Below are 17,102 nucleotides of genomic sequence, written 5' to 3' on the forward strand. Positions count from 1 at the left end.
GTATATCCGTTGTTAAAATTACAATTTCGCTTTTGATTTCACTTTTACTCTTACAGATTACTGAGCTTGTACTAAATTATAACTTGCGGTTGGACAAGTTTTCGTATTAGCTAAAGGGCATTAAGTTAGGCGTAACGGTGAATTGACAATTTGTACGTTCATAAATAAATAAAACTACTATATTACTAGTACTATTATTTGTAAATGTTTGTCTTTGTAAAATACAACTGTATATCGATATAAATCTCATTTTTAATTCTATCTTTTAAAGAAACATTAAACATAGCCCGTTCTATTGCTTTTTGAGCGACTATAAACTTGTGGACAAGTTCCTTCTTCAGTGTCCAACACTCGGCTCCGTATGCTAACGCAGGCAGGACGAATAATTATGTATATACATAATTTTTACTTCATGACTGGTTTGTAATAAAAGACGCCTAGCTGGTGGAAGTTTTTATATCTAATATTATATTAGATTTAGGTTTTGTGACAATGAAATTAGCTATTCATTTAGTCAGACAATCAATCATACTTTCGGATGTCGCTCAATCAATTTGCTTATCAGACAGCTAATTAGTTAATCTGGTATCTTATACATGAAATTTAAAACTATATTAAAAATTCAAATAATAACTTACTAATTGTGAATATATAAATAATTTTTATCGACTCATCATGCTCTCGTAACCGCCCGCTGCGCCCGCACAAAAATATGAAATTTACGGAAAGAGTGAAATCGAATAAATTGCCCATTGTAAGGTGCACGAATTTGGCAAGCATTACTTTCTGTTTTAATCTCGACATGCGCGGTGGCAGCATGATACGAGATAATGCGGCTGCGCCCGCGCCGTGATTAGTGCCGGTGCTGCTTTTACATTTCTCTTTATAAGACATATGTGACTATTAGACGTGTTTGATGACGATGGGATTTTAAATTAAATAAAACCGTTATGTTGTTCATGTTATTAATATTACTTTAAGCTATTGTTGTTAGATTCTGTGTCCTATCAACTTCACTCGCGTTGAAATCTTTCGTAGGCATTTACTATTTTCCTGAAATATAATAGGAGTAAGATTCTATAGGTATACATATATTAGCCTAAACAAAAAAGTGTGTGTGTACTTACGTACGCACGTAAGAAGTTATACTTCATTGGCTAGCTAACTTCACGTTGTCAACTTCTTTTTCGTTGACTAGCTAACTTTAGGGTGTCGGTTTTTTTAGTAACGGTGTGCGTGCGCATCGTAAAAATTTACTCTCATAATATTTTCCCCTAGCGCGCCAAAAGAAGCGTAACTTCAAAAATACAATCAACCAATATGAATGCATATATAAATATATTTAAAATATTTCTTAGACTAGAATTTTTTTTTCTAGTAAAAACACAATTTAACTGAACTACAGTGCGCTTTTTAATTAGCGGTTTAATTCAAGTGCTTAGTTGCTGATCCACCTATAACTACGTATATTAAAAATATGTTTTATCTTAGTGTTTCCTAATAAATCGGAGATTTTTATGCAACAAAAATTAAATTAGGTTAAAATAACATATCATTTCACACACACACATTCACATCATCATTCATTTCACAGTAGTATTGAGTAAGACAAAAGTTACAAAATTATAGGAGTCTGGGAACCTATAAAAAAAAAACATCATACAATTTTTTAATGAATTGCAAGTATAGTTCTGGATTTGGATGTCATTTGAAGATATATACGTAGTATAAATAATATAAAAATTAAAGGACTGGAACATACCTTTATAAAAATAACCAACAATAAGAAGGTAGTTTAAGTAAAAATGGTAAATTAAACAAATGTTTTAATATGTCATTAAAATAAAATTAGGGCTTTAAGCTGTCATTGACTTTAAATCATATCAGGGTAAATTTTTAAGGGTTTCTACAGCTACAGCTTTTCTTTTCGATAAACATTTTTAACAGTCAACATATTCGAAAGTAATAGATAAAAATAATAAATTTCGTTTTGTAACAGTTTTAAGGTACCTGTAATATGAAAACTTTAAGTGTCACTATAAATAAATAAATAAAGCGAGTGTGTTTTGGACCACACGACAGCAGTAATTTTTTTTAGCTCCATCTTACTTATATCTCCCTCTCAGCTTACATTCACCTCGCCGATCACACTTTTCGTAACGCTCTCGTCACGTATTCACCACCTTACTCCCCAACTCAAGCGTGCGTAAAGAAGTTGTGCTTCAAAAATAATAAATAGTGTCACTATTTAAGCGTTTTATAAATACTATTTATTATTTTGAAGGTGTTTACAATATCCAGAAAACCTGGATATTGTAAAAATTATATCGTCAACTGCTTCGATTTGTCGCTTTGTAAGTAACTTTAAAAGTTAAAAAAAAGAAGTGACATTAATTCAACGAATTTTTGTTTCATAATTTTTTATCGGGTGCACCAATTTTGAGGCCTGACCGCGACAGAACTTGCGCCAGTGGTTCGGGAAGAGTACAAGATCACTGTTTAGAGCAGCGCTCTCAAAAGTTGAAATTGCCCTAATGATTGCCAACCTTCGCAAGGAGACGGCACCTTAAGAAGTAGAAGCACCAATTTTGATGATTCCTCCTTTTAATCGTAAGCTTTTTCATGGTCCCATTTTTATTTGATTATTTTTGGTGTTATCCTTAATAATGAGTATTTGAGTATTTTTTCGTAGCACTACATTGTATTATACCGCATAACTTTTTACTGGGTCTATCGATTTTGATGATTCTTGTTTTAATCAAGAGCTGATACTTTTCATGTAGTCCCATTTAATCGATATTTGATGACCACTTTTTGAGTAATCTTTGATAAAGAGTTACGTAGTGTTACTGTCGATGTAAAGTGAAGTAGGTTTTTTTCCGTTTACGAGCAAAAACAATTATTGTTAAGCAGGATTTTAAAATGAAAAGGAATTTTTAAATCGAACTTATAGATTTATAGTTTTAGCGTTGCAATTTATATAAATTACTAGCTGACCCCGCAAACGTTGTTTTGCCATATATGTTATTAATCTCCGAGTTATAGCTTAGGGAGATGAAAAATAGATGTTGTTCGATTCTCAGACCTACCCAATATGCACACGAAATTTCATAAGAATCGGTCAAGCCGTTCCGGAAGAGTTTAACTACAAACACCGCAACACGAGAATTTTATATATTAGATATTTTTTTCAACTACAGTTTTAAAAATATAGGGGTACATTTAATCATAGAGTTACAGATGATTTGCGTTCTTATTTACAGTTTCCCTAATTTTTACCAAATTTTATTTTTACAACATATCACTAATTTACTGTTTTTGTATTACAATGAAATGATATTAATCTATGAAATGATGCCTTCATTTCACTGTTTTAAACAACTTACTACTCATTTTATATGACTTGTTTTTTATCTTAAATTTATCTGAATTTTTAATATAAAAAATACATTAAAAATCGATATTTTAAGTTTTTTTTTATTTGAACGGAAAAGTAATTATATTGTAATCATCTTACGTTTTATCTAGTTTGAATTATTTTGTCTATACAATATTTTATGTTTAAAAATATAAAAAAAAATGCTTTGCATCTATAACGAGTTAAAAATTTCAAAAGATGCTATATTCGTATTAAGTATTCCTTTATGTAATAGGAGGATAAGCGAGTCAAAACTCTGACTCAAACGAAAATAAAAAGTTACGAAATTTCATTCATGCCTACACGTATTCAGTCATCGGTTTGACGTCAATAGCGTCACAATTTCAAAATCCAAATCCGCGCCAAAACCTCTCGATCCGGGATAGAGGTTGCGTGGAAACCCAGCAGGTGTGGACGTAACTTTCTCGTGTATAAAACGCGGCGGGCGCCGGCGGCCGCGACCAGTCCCCCGACACCACTGCACCCGCGCTCGCGCATCCGCGAAAACGAAAGTGACTGATACCTGTACCCTTCAGACTGTGATACTGTGATTGTGTGACCGGAACAGTGATCGGTTGCTCCGCTGTGTTATCCTGAAACTGTTTCTTCAGACCCTTACCGCATTGAAAGCTCACCTGAAAAGGTACGGATATGGATTTGTGTTTGTATGGAAATAGTGATGGAAACTTGGAAAGTGCATGTGTTATTGTAACGTATTTTTAATAAGGATGTCTGTTGCCGATTTGCAGTGTCTCGGATATTGATTGCACTAAAACTTTGCCTTAAAATTAGACAATATTCAAAATATTATTAGGTACTATTAATCCTAAATATTATTAGGTAATATTATATAGGTACTAAAGAAAAGTAACAAAAATTTATACGCATTGAAAATGGTAAGAAAAGTGATTAATAAATATATTGTCATTTATATCATACAAATTTTGGTAAAGATTCGTCTTTAAAATATTTCAAATTATATTTTTCATAAAAATCAACCAAAGATAAAGATTTAGTTGCGTAACTTCACTTTCACTAAGTTAAAAATAACTTTTACATTTTTAACGTCGCTTGAAAAACAAAATATTTGCATACTGTTAACGATTTTTACTGACAAACGCCGGCTGTCGTTTGTTTAAGGTATTGAAAAATAGCTCCTATGTGTAAGCAATAAGACCAAAGCAGTAATCGCGATCAGATCCTCAATAAGCGATATGTGGAAGCCCAGCGTGGAAAGTAGGTCAAACGTCACACAGCTCGCATTTTATAGGTATACTGTGGGGTTTCTCGTTTACTTTAATAATATGTGAAATTACCACGAGCAAGCACTACAATTGATCGAGAAAGCAAGATAAAGCGACTCAGCATACGACGTGTACAAGTAATGATATCTTAATCCGAACAATTGACGACAAGCATACGAATATAAATATGTTGTCTCGTTTTAATTTTTGTGTCATTTACCTAAAATATATTATTTTTAGAATTGTATTTCCTAAAATTTAACGAAAGCTTAAGCTTTAAATTTGTGTCTAGTTTGTCCTCGTATGTTTTTCCACCGGATGTGAAATTTACCAACAGCTTACAGCGGTGCTTTGAATTACGAAATTCAGCAGGTTGCAGTTGGATTTTCCATTCTATTGTTGAGACAAAATTTTCGTAATTACGTTCCATACGTTACGGTGTTTAGAGTCTTAGAGAATCATTACTGTTGAGAAATAATTTTAATGCTACATTACGAAACATAAGCAAAAGACAAAAGCTTATGTCACATGTATGTTAGGTGGGTAATACCTAACTACAGAGTACTAAGAGAGAGAGTACCTAATAGGTACTAGTAATTGTTTAAAAGTATTTAGAAACTTAAATCAAAAGTGAATGAGCATCTTCAAGGCAAGCACGCACCATCTTAGGCTGCATCTTCACTTACCATCAGGTGAGATCGCAGTCAAGCGCTAGTCTATATATATAAAAAAGACACATAGTTTACACATCCTTGATAACTTTAGAAAACTAGTAGTTTAATGGGTAATTTATTTCTTTATTTATTTTTTTAGTTAGTCTACAAAACCGACCACAATCGTTTTATACACAAAGTAAAGTGACATATAAAGTAAGGTACGTGGTGTAAAGTATGTATGTATAATTGAGTCTACTAGATATGGACATAGCATGCATTTTAAAAACAAAAAAACAAAATGGGTAACTTAACTATAGTACAAAATCACAAGTAAGGAATATAAGAGTACTAAAACACATGCAATTAAAAACACAAAAAGTAAACATTTCAATTACAAAAGGGAAAATTAATTACAATTTTAATTTCATATAGTTACTTAATAATTTTCACGTTCTTAAAGTATGTAGTTATTTAATATCTTTAGCATTCCTAAAATATGTATGTATTATGTACTAGCTGTAACCTGCGCGCGTTGCTACGCTTTCTTTTCAACACTGCTGAAGATCATGACATGATTAAATGCATAGTTTACGATTCTATAAGACAATACAGACAAACATTCATTTATATATATACAACAGCATATATATATATATATATAATGTACTACCTTTAACATTTTAGATTTTAGTTACTTAATACCAATAATACTATTGCCTATAATTGTTCAGTTATAATAACAAAATATCCTCTTATATATTATTGTTAAATAAAAATCAGACAAGCACTGAATAAAAAGATATGTTCCACATACTAATATCGATAATTACGTATTTTTAAGGCATGAAAAGTATTATATATGGTGACATTATGCAATCATTGATATCACCTCTCGATGTAACGAATATCACATGGTATTTTATATCTTATATTACCATTTATTAACCTTTTGAATGGCGACTTTCTCCCTTACTTTATAGATTTCGTATTTGCGAGATAAATTCTCGAATATAACGGAAATGTCACGGTGAAAGCGTTAATGAGTACGTAGAGTTTTAATTTCCGTCAAGACGACTTACTTGTTTAAAAGTTGCACTTCAAATTAGATGCGGTATGCATAGTTATTGTTAAAATATGTAACTATGACAGATCCCTGCAGACAAACTAGGGATATTAAGTTTTTTGTTTATGAAATGAAAATCTCAATTTAATTCTTTTATTTTACAATCATATTTCTTTACTTCGAATGTTCACGGTGGTAAATGGAATTGACACTTAATTTGTTTTATAATTATTTAATTTTAAATATTCAAACAATATCTGTCATTTTAGTTTTTAGTGTATTAAATTAATAAATAGTTATTTTTTTAAGTTTTAAGTAGGTACTCTGCGTTTATGCTAAAAGTACGCCACATGTCAATGTGTATATGATAAAAACTTAAACTTGTTTAAACAACCCTTAAGTACTTGATTTTCTTACTTAAATATCTAACAAAATTATTATTCATTAGTTTAGTTTTTTTTTTTATTAAATTCATTATACATTACACATATTAAAATATTATAAATTTAATCATTTTTCATATAGAGGTCACACTATAAAATATTGATTATAAATAGCATCGTAGGTATATAACAACAACATTTTCATAATTGTTGCTCAAGAAATTCGGAAGTTGTTTTAAAACGGATCGTGGCATGCGGTCGCCAGTCGAGTGGTGCTCAGCGCGTAAGTGGAAAGCGAGTCAGTGTGTCAGACCAGCTTCGCCACTCCTAGTACTATCTTTACACCTGATTTGTTCAACTAATACACTTATTATGTTACAACAAATATTCTCGTGTTGTGTTAGATGAATTCATGATGAATTTACAATACATAAGTACATATAGTCATTGTATCCAGTTAATTATTTTTGCGCAATGTTATTTTTTGCGGTTATAATTTTTGTTTTAACTTTTTTTAATAAGCGCTATAATTTAATCTATTATGTTGCCGAAAAAAAAATTTATGTAAATTTAGTTAGCTAAGTGAACTTACGCTTAATTACGCAGCTGTCTAATGGTAAAATGTATAATTGTATTGGCTCGCAAACGAAAAAAAAAACGACTTCGATTAAATCGACAAGTATAATACACCGTGGGTAGACTAAAAATAGTCAAGTGTATACGCGGTTTCGGTCCACCTAGTCAAAAGTTCTGAGGTAAATACGTAAAAAAACAGTCGAATTGAGTACCTTCTCCTTTTTTGAAGTCGGTTAAAAATGTCTGCCATATATGCATATTAAGATTTTGTATTTTTACAATATCAATATAGCTCTTAATATTAATAAAATTTAACTTTATATTTAATTCAAAGTCAGAGGAAAGTTTCTATGTGGTCTGAATGCTAGGAGCAGGTTACGTATGGCGATCCGGGTACTGGACTTGAATTCGTCTTCGTCAACATCAAGTAATTGCATTCCTTATGTATTGGGGACATTGAAATATATTCAAACAACTAATTGTGATTAAAATAAAATTAGCGAACAATTACCCATAGACTTTTGAAAATAAGGTAAAACAAATATTGAGGCAGCAGTGAATAGTTTTTATAATAGAAATTCAATCTCAAAACAGTTTTTTTTTTCAATCTGTTATAGTAACGATAATTTAATTTTTGTCATACAAATTGAATATTTATGTGTTTCTAATTATTTGTCATCACAGCAGCCTTTCGCAGTCCACTACTGGACATAGGTCTCCACAACTCATGTGTTTTGCCCATAGTCACTACGCAGGGCAGGCGGGTTGGTGACCGCAGGGCTGGCTTTGTCGCACCGAAGACGCTGCTGCCCGTCTTCGGCCTGTGTATTTCAAAGCCAGCAGTTCGATGGAATTTTCTAATTATTTATATAACAACAAACATTAAATCGATTAAAAGTTCAATTTGCGTAATAAACAAATGTTTTCGCTATGTCGAGTAAATATGTTACTCTTATAACGAAAAAAATGTCAATTTATCATTGGCCTAATACACATTCTATTTGACACTAGAACTAGTTTCGATTTTTAAATCATTCTGTTCCAACTATTATGAAAGTTGTCCATTTCTATTTTTGAATTAAAATAAATATGTACATCATCATCGATCAACATAATAATCTAAGCTGAAAAGAAACGTTTTATCATAATTGCATCTTTATTTATGGGACTGTTCTATCACAGTATGATAAGTTATCTTATAGAAAAACTTTAATTGTTCTCCGTCAAGTGCGATCCCATCAGTGCGCGGGAGCAAGTCGTTATTGTTATAAGGCATAGTTTAGAAGTGGAGCTCCTTTCTTTTGCTTGGGAAATGAGCCACAACCTGTATTTATTAGTGGATATGACCGACTATATCATGATTGATGAAAAATAATAATTTATCGTTTTTTTTTTTTAATATAAAATCAAGAATATTTTACGTAATTCAATATTCATCGTAATGCGAAAATAGTATTAATATTTTGATTTCACGTTAAAAATACGTAGATTTTTAAAAACTCGAAGAAAGTTAAAGATAGCGTAAATTATAATACTTTACCATACAATTAATTTACGAAAGTAATAATTTAGTTTCCGGTGATAGGTACACCGGAAACATAGTTATTTTTTTAAGATAAAATAAAATTGAAAGTGCTTATATAAATGTAATTTTTACTAACACATTCTATGTTAATAGGCATTTGTAAAGTGCGCCCGTATAAAACACCATTACTCTCGTGATATAGGGCCCCTATATGGCAGCAATCACGGTTTGTACTGGCACGGGAACATTAAACGATTTCACTTCGGTCTCTCTAGAGGCTCTACGAAAGTACATCGGTTGATTATGAGTGCCTTCATGTAATTGTGAAAAGCATTGCTCAGAAAATTATTTCAAATAATAGCCATAATTATGAGTGCATTATTACATAGATTCCATTATTGAAAAATCAACAACACTAATAATATTATTGAAAAATGGAGTAGTTTTCGGAAGAATAAAGTCTTTTATATGACTTGAAATACTGACTTTACATAATATTTTATTCTATTTATGTTAACTAACCCACGTAAGTAATGTGATTTTAGTTTTTATGTGTTACAATAATTCAGTATTTGAATTTTTTGACACATAAACAATCTTTCAACTTTACAAGAAAAAGAATTTCCAGTTTGCTTATGTCAGCTAACATGTTTATCTTATAAAACAAAAAAAAAACATTAAATTTAACAAGAAAACAATTTATTTCTATTTATCGATACGAAATGTAAAAAATATGACATAAAAAAGTTTCTATGTTACATAATTACATAGATCAGATGCTAACAAAAAATAAAAAGTTAGAGAAACTAAATGCAATTAATTATTCTCTTTGTGATTGTATATGTATATTTCGTTTGAGTTCTGAAAGATTAATAAGAGAAACATCACGAGAAAGTAAGCTGGCGTATTTTGCTCTAATTGTGACGGATGTTGTTGTCTTTTACAATAACTTTTATTACCATAAAATGTTAAGTATAAAAAGTTTTTGTGGTATGATATTTTACGCTTTTATACGATTCGAGTTGAAGTGATAATCGAGTTATAAGAAAGCTACGGCAATATCAGAGATAGGAGATAGTTTTAGTTCAATAAAAGTCGTAATTAGTTTTATATTTTGCATATTCTTAACCCATAATAAATTAAATTAACGACACATTAAATAGATTTTTTGAATTAAAAATAAAATTGGTTTTAATTTTAAATATTGTAATTCTTAATCCTTTTTCTATTGCTTTAGAATGCTTGATTGTGATTTGAAACTCGATGAAATCAAAATGCGTCACACGTAAAAAAATAAATACATAAATGTATAGGAGGTGATTAAAAATGATTTAAAATACATTACTTAAAAAATCTCTCGCAGGCTACCTTCCAGAAGTTTCACTTCTGCCGGGTGAGAATTGCTCACACACAGTATTTTTTATATTATTTAAACATAATTTTATTACATGTTTAACAGCTAAATTATATAATTACAGTCATTAAATTTATAACAAAACCATTAATCTAAAGATTCATTTCTAGTATATTAAAATGCGGAGATGTGGATTACCATGCATTAAAATTTAATCATACACTTTCGATTTTTTGCATAAATTATAGGTTTAACAAGCTTAACAGTTTGAATTTCTTTATTTAAATTGAAATATTTTTAATTGTAACAAATAATAGATTTTTACGAGCATGTTTGTAGATACTTAAATTTTTGTTATGTTGCATATGTAAGTTTATTTTATTTCATAAACAATCGACAAAAATTTATTCTGTAAATATAATGCGTGAAATGTTAAAATAAATAATTAAATATAAAATTTGAGGATAAACTGCTGTAATACTATACAATTTAATTAGAATCTAAATTTATTTTCAATAAAAAACTATACAGATTTCTAATTTTACAAAGTTGTAACCGTCAGTAATTTATACCTTAAAGCGTCACCGTCAAAATGCATATGTTGGTAACTGGTTTGGTTAGATAAAGGCGAGCGAAGGGCTGGCTTGACTGAACTAGTGCATTATTTATTATGGCAACGATTTCTCGCGACTTGTTTAAGATTTCACCACTTTCATCTTGTACGCATTCGCACTAGTAAATTTCATCTATTTTATTTACTGTATCTATTTTCTATATAGTATATGTTGCGACTCTAGACCTATTATACTATATTCTTTACTGTATGAGGATTAGCAGTTACAAAAATAAACGTTTTACTATGCGCTAAAGAAGATTTATTTAATAGCGAAGTCGCTTAAACTGATTCTCGTCAAATTCTTAATTAGAAGTTATATTAAAATCATTTGGTGTAAAAATAGATATTACATAAAAGGCATTAATTACTACATAAAATATTATTTTCAACAAAGTCTCATTATACTATGTTAAATATACCATTGTTACTTGTGACAATACAAGGTATAAATACTTTCACTTTCATTTCCGTAGAAGCGATACGGAAAGCCTGTTTATCGCGAAAATAGCTCATTGTTTAGTTTCCACGCTATCGTCCCAAGGACGGTTTCTACTTGCAAGACAAGCAGTAGACAAGTGTTTATTATTATGACAAAATTGTTTTATATTGAAGCCCAATTCTATCTATATCCATACAAATAAATAAAATTGGAGTGTCTGTTTGTAATATTAAAATAACCGCTTTTTACTAAATGCATATGGATGTCAATACGGTACATATACCAAAATAACATTTTTTACAATTTTTGTCTGTCTACCTGTTTGTCTGTCTGTTTGTTCCGGCTAATCTCTAAAACGGCTGTACCGATTTTGATGGGACTTTCACTGGCTTATAGCCGATGTAGTAAGGAGTAACTGAGGCTACTTTTCTTTTGAAAATTTATTTATTTTATAACTCTGAGAACTGAACAATAACTTTTTTGTTAAATTCCACGCGGACGAATTCGCGGGCACAGCTAGTATTAAACAAAATCCCTTAAAGGTGTCTATCATTAAGACAAAACAAAGTCGTTTGAAAACGGCTTTAATGATTGTAACATTTATATAATTATTACAGTAAAATATTATTTAATAACATAGCGTGCATTGATTGCACTTATATGTATAGGATACATATACAAACAGATTTTTATGAGTATGTATAATTTTTAAATATTTAATAAATTGTAAATGGGATTATATATAAAATTTAGACCCCAGTATAACAATAACTTTTCTGTATTGTTGCAGGTTTTCTAAACTTCAATTGGAGACTTTATGCCACCGAAAAATTCTTTCGTAAGTATAATGCGCATTCAATTTTTATTTCATTGAACACTTTCCCATTTCAGTTTTCAATGTCTTTAACTATAATACACATGAATTCAATTGAATTGTATTATGCAATGGTCGTTAAAAAGCGGAAATAACTGATATATTTCATGTATGGTATATCATTTCTTAGCCAAATATACGACTTTCTCTTGTAATTCTTGTAATTACCTAAGTGTGAGTGAGGCTGGGGCGGTTACGCAACGCATCTGTAAGGCCGTAATATAAGCTCAATGCGTGCTAGTGAAAGTGCTCGCTGAAGGATCACGCTTGTAACGCGATCAGTTGTGTCTTTATTGTATTTATTTCATTATAAAGATTACAAACGTAATAGTTTCTAGTCAAATACGTTTTAAATATATTTTTAGGTGACTCACTGTATCGATCAATTCATTTACTTAAAAAAAGTTTTGTAATGAATTTCGTTCTAGATTTGAAAATGAAATGACTACGATAAAACCTTTTGACCACTTTTCCATCATTTTTAAACATGGAACTTTTCAAAACTTGAGGTGTGTGTATTTATTAAAGTTTTAAACTAACAAAGATTCAAACTTTTAGTTCACACTTTTCTCGTTCGCTTACGCTCTTAGGAGTTAATTGTCCAAAATTTTTCGTCAGCGGATGTAGGAGTTTAAATTATAAAAGAACTACATTTAATAGTTATTTTTTACTCGATAGAATTAATCAGTCGGTTAATTAATATAGGATTGTTTGACTTGATTTTATAATTCTTTACCTTTTGTGATAAGTGATACAAGTTGAAAAACATCATTTTTCAGAAAAGCAAAAACAAGGCTTTAAAAATTCTTGTTCGTGAACTTAGTGGATTAAGTTTAACTGAAGTATCTTATTTTGTAGATTAAAACAGTCTCTTTTATTATTTTATCATACATTTTAGTCTTTTTTGGTGAAAAATTTAATTTTAATAGAAGTTTACGAAAAAACTAACCTTTTTTTTACAATTATTAAGAACTAAAATTATGTAATTAATGATATTTATATAGTTAAATTACTTTTCACCCATAACTTTTCTTGGTGGAAACTCTAGAATAATGATCCTAGCGAACTATTTCTCAAACAACGATAAAAATATAACCACTTAAACTGTTTCTTGTGCTAATCGCTCATCTTTTCACATAATTTACTTAAATTTTATCAGTTTACGAAAGTTTGGGTTCAAAGGGATATCAATAAATAAATAAATATCGTATAGCATGAACATACGATCGTCTGTTCATTAAGTGATCAAATATTGGTTTGCTTAGTATACCTATAATTGCTTGTGTTATTTTTAACACAGTTATATCAATTTCCAAAAAAAAATATTTCCAAATCCTAGCAGAAGAACATGAATTAGACCAAAAAGTTTGTTAAAATTTTCTGATCTAATCTAATCACATCACAAAAAGTGTATAACTCGACTTATATCTCTCATCTCAGGAGGCACACAACTGTAAATAACTTTAAATACTTATTTCTTATGTAAAACAAAAGGAATTAATGTATAAACTTTTAGTTTCTTTGTAATATCTATTACCTGACGTGATGTTCTTACATAGTTTACTTCACTGTAAGGAGGTACCCATTTATAGAACCTGTCAGCATTTGGATTTTCAAATCTATTACAAAATACGAACTCAAATGAGATCATGGTGGATGGTGAAATAAAAATAAAGTAACAAAAAATGGTTAAATATGAATCCAAGATTATACAATCTTTGAGTGAAAGTTCCGTCTATTATGGATGACAATAACAAAAGCACGGCGCGATGAAGTCATCGTCCTTAAATTGGTATCCGCTTTGTGATTTCAACATAATTGGTCGGCAGGGCCGAATCAGGTCATGCAGTACCCCCAAACCACAGGTCCCTGCTCCTTTTATAGAATACAAGCAACTACAAAACAATAAAATTTTACCCTATACAAAATATTAATGAATAATATTTGGTATTTATATAATATTTTGTATTATTTATAAAAGTACAATGAGACGGTTCTAGATAAAGAATAAAGCACTTCGGACTCAACGGCCTTAGTGGAATTTTCTTCTGTGTCCGGAATAAATCACTTTGACTTAGTTTTTTTTTTGAGCCCTCACGCTATGCATACTTTTGGTCATCCGGCTCTGTCGGTCGGTCTTCGAGCGCATCAATTATCTCACGGTATTGCGCAACCTCGGACGTCGCCCTCGTCCTTGAGACATAAATCGACTTTCTCTCGTTTGTCCGCCTTTACTCCATTGATCATTCTAGACTCGATCGTGAGCTATTGTTATTTAGTATACTAGAAACGAAAATTCGTTTCATTTATCATTAATCTAACGCACTGAAACAAGAGTTTTTTTTTATTTATACGAAAATCTATGGTGAGTTATAAAAATGAGAGCAGTACATTTCTGTCTTAATTAAGAATATATTAAAAAACACATTAAATATTTAGATACAGATACTGAATAATATCTTATTACGGCTCTATCGTAGTTATGCTAAGAATGTCTTAGTATTTAAATGACGATGTATATCTTCTACTTAGTAAATCAGAAAAGCCATATAGGACACAGTTAATTATATCGAAAAAAGGTACTTCTAAGCTCAGGTGTTCAGCACTGAACGCGTTTTCTATAGATAGTATCGAACGACATCTAATGCAGTTGTTATGCGATGCCGGGTATCGGATGTCGCGAAATTGCGCGGTGCAGTGATGTAGCGAGTTTTCTCTGCTCGTAAGTTCCGGCTGAGCAAGAATGGAAATATTGGGAGGAGATAATCTAGAATCGGACCGTGTCTAACACATTTATAATATTCGCGGACAATTTTTTTTATATATATTACACATTTGTTTTAATGACAAATGGAGTTTAATAAATTCAAGACAATAAATATTAAGACTTTCTGCGATTATATTTCATACATCTCATCTCGTATATATTATAAATTGTTATAAATGTTGTTAACTTTGTACTTCAATATTGCATATATATATATACTAGCTGACCCTGCAAACGTTGTTTTGACATATATATTATTAACCCCCTTAATCCCTCCCTTATAACTTAGGGATATGAAAAATAGATGTTGGACGATTCTCATACTTACCCGAAATGCGCACAAAACTTCATAAAAATCGGTCCGGCCGTTTCGGAGGAGTATATTATTTAACATTGTGACACGAGAATTTTATGTATAAAAAAAAACGACTTCAATTACATCGACAAGTAATACAACGTAGGTAGACGAAAAAATAGTTAAGTAAACACGCGTTATCAAAGATTACTCAAAAAATTGTTATCAGATCTCGGTTAAATTTAAATGTGACCATATGATAAACACAAGCTTACGATTAAATTAAAAAACAACAAAATCGATACATCCAGTAAAAAGTTATGCAGTATTACAACGTAGGTTGACGAAAAAATAGTCAAGTAAAAACGCATTATTAGATATAGCTGGAAAAGTGGTCGTTAGATCTCAAATAAAAAATAAGATAAGATATGTTTTGAGATAATAAGTACATTTAAATACTTTGATTCTTAATCTATGCCAAAATATTTTTTGAGGTAGTTTGTTCATATTTCCTTTCTAATTATTACTTTTAAATTAACTTTGTTCTTAACTGTCCATCTTAATCCTTTTCTTTCACCATCTTAGATAGGACTCTGTCAATAGACATGATGTGTCCACGTCTAATAGACAAGTTATGTAAATTTCTCAGAGAAAAGCGGCCAATTTCCAGGAGATACGGAAGCAGGTCTTTAGGCTTAACACAGTTTTGATATTGGAAAGCGCTACCTATTAATTGACAGCGCACTTTATTTGTAAACTTCACTTGCTACCCTACTTAAATATTTTAAGCTTCAAGTGTAAATCAGTTCAAATAGGTTACAGCAATTTATGTATATCGTTGTAGAATATAATTTATTAAGACACAGTTCATTTAAATATGTTTACTTCGGTTAGGTGTTTGTACAACATTATATAGAAAATTTTTATCTAATGTATCGAAATGCATGATTAGACACACACACACACACACACACACACACACACACACACACACACACACACTTCAGCCTATCGCAGTCCACTGTTGGACACAGGCCTCAACAAGTTCACGCCAAAAAATGGCGCGAACTCATATGTGTTGCCCATAGTCACCACGCTGGGCAGGCGGGTTGGTGACCGCAGGGCTGGCTTTGTCGCACCGAAGACGCTGCTGCCCGTCTTCGGCCTGCGTATTTCAAAGCCAGCAGTTTGATGGTTATCCCGCCATCAGTCGGCTTTATAAGTTCCAAAGTGGTAGTGGAACTGTGTTATCCCTTACTTGCCTCATACGACACCTATATGAGTTAGGTTATAAATTGGTGTGAGTCCTAGCAAAAGTACTTTAATACATATATATGTATATAATGTCTTAATTTATAATTATTTTTTGTATATTATGGTAAACAGTAAAACTATAATTGCGTTGCTTTTTGGAGAGGTTAAAAGAGAGGTTTTTTATTTTTATTATATAAACTAATTTTACAAAATATTATTTAATACAAAATTATTTATAAACTAACCTGAAAAGAGAAACTACATTTAAAGCTATTGTTTCACCAGTTCTTAATAATAACAAAGTATATGAAAATAGTATGTAATAATAATTAAAAAAACCAGGATTAATAAATGAGGTATGTATGTAAGTGACGTAATATCAGTCACACGACTGTATAATATGACGTTTGTAAAACTAAAATATTACTAGTAAACTTTTTTAAAATTATTAATGTAATTTTATACTGTCGACAAAAATAAATAAAGACATATGTTTTTTATTTCACTTAATAGTTTGAATTATTATTATTATTATTTTGTTTGATTTATTTTATTTATTATTAAATTATATTGTAATATATGGTATTTGTTATTTCCTAAAATACTAAATTTCCTAAATACTTTTATGTACTTAAAAA

At 30.4% G+C, this 17,102-nt stretch overlaps 1 long non-coding RNA gene across 1 annotated transcript; it reads right to left on the reverse strand.

Moving 5' to 3' along the window:
- Positions 1 to 255: 255 nt before the first annotated feature.
- Positions 256 to 16,939, reverse strand: LOC123653356. Its single transcript, XR_006743076.1, has 3 exons — positions 16,930 to 16,939; positions 3,835 to 3,842; positions 256 to 332 (listed from the first exon to the last, which is right to left on the reverse strand). It is a non-coding gene; the product is annotated as an uncharacterized LOC123653356 (long non-coding RNA).
- Between the last annotated feature and the right edge of the window lie 163 nt (positions 16,940 to 17,102).

The sequence above is a fragment of the Melitaea cinxia genome, chromosome 1 (genome assembly GCF_905220565.1).
Source record: "Melitaea cinxia chromosome 1, ilMelCinx1.1, whole genome shotgun sequence".
Classification (NCBI taxonomy): domain Eukaryota; kingdom Metazoa; phylum Arthropoda; class Insecta; order Lepidoptera; family Nymphalidae; genus Melitaea; species Melitaea cinxia.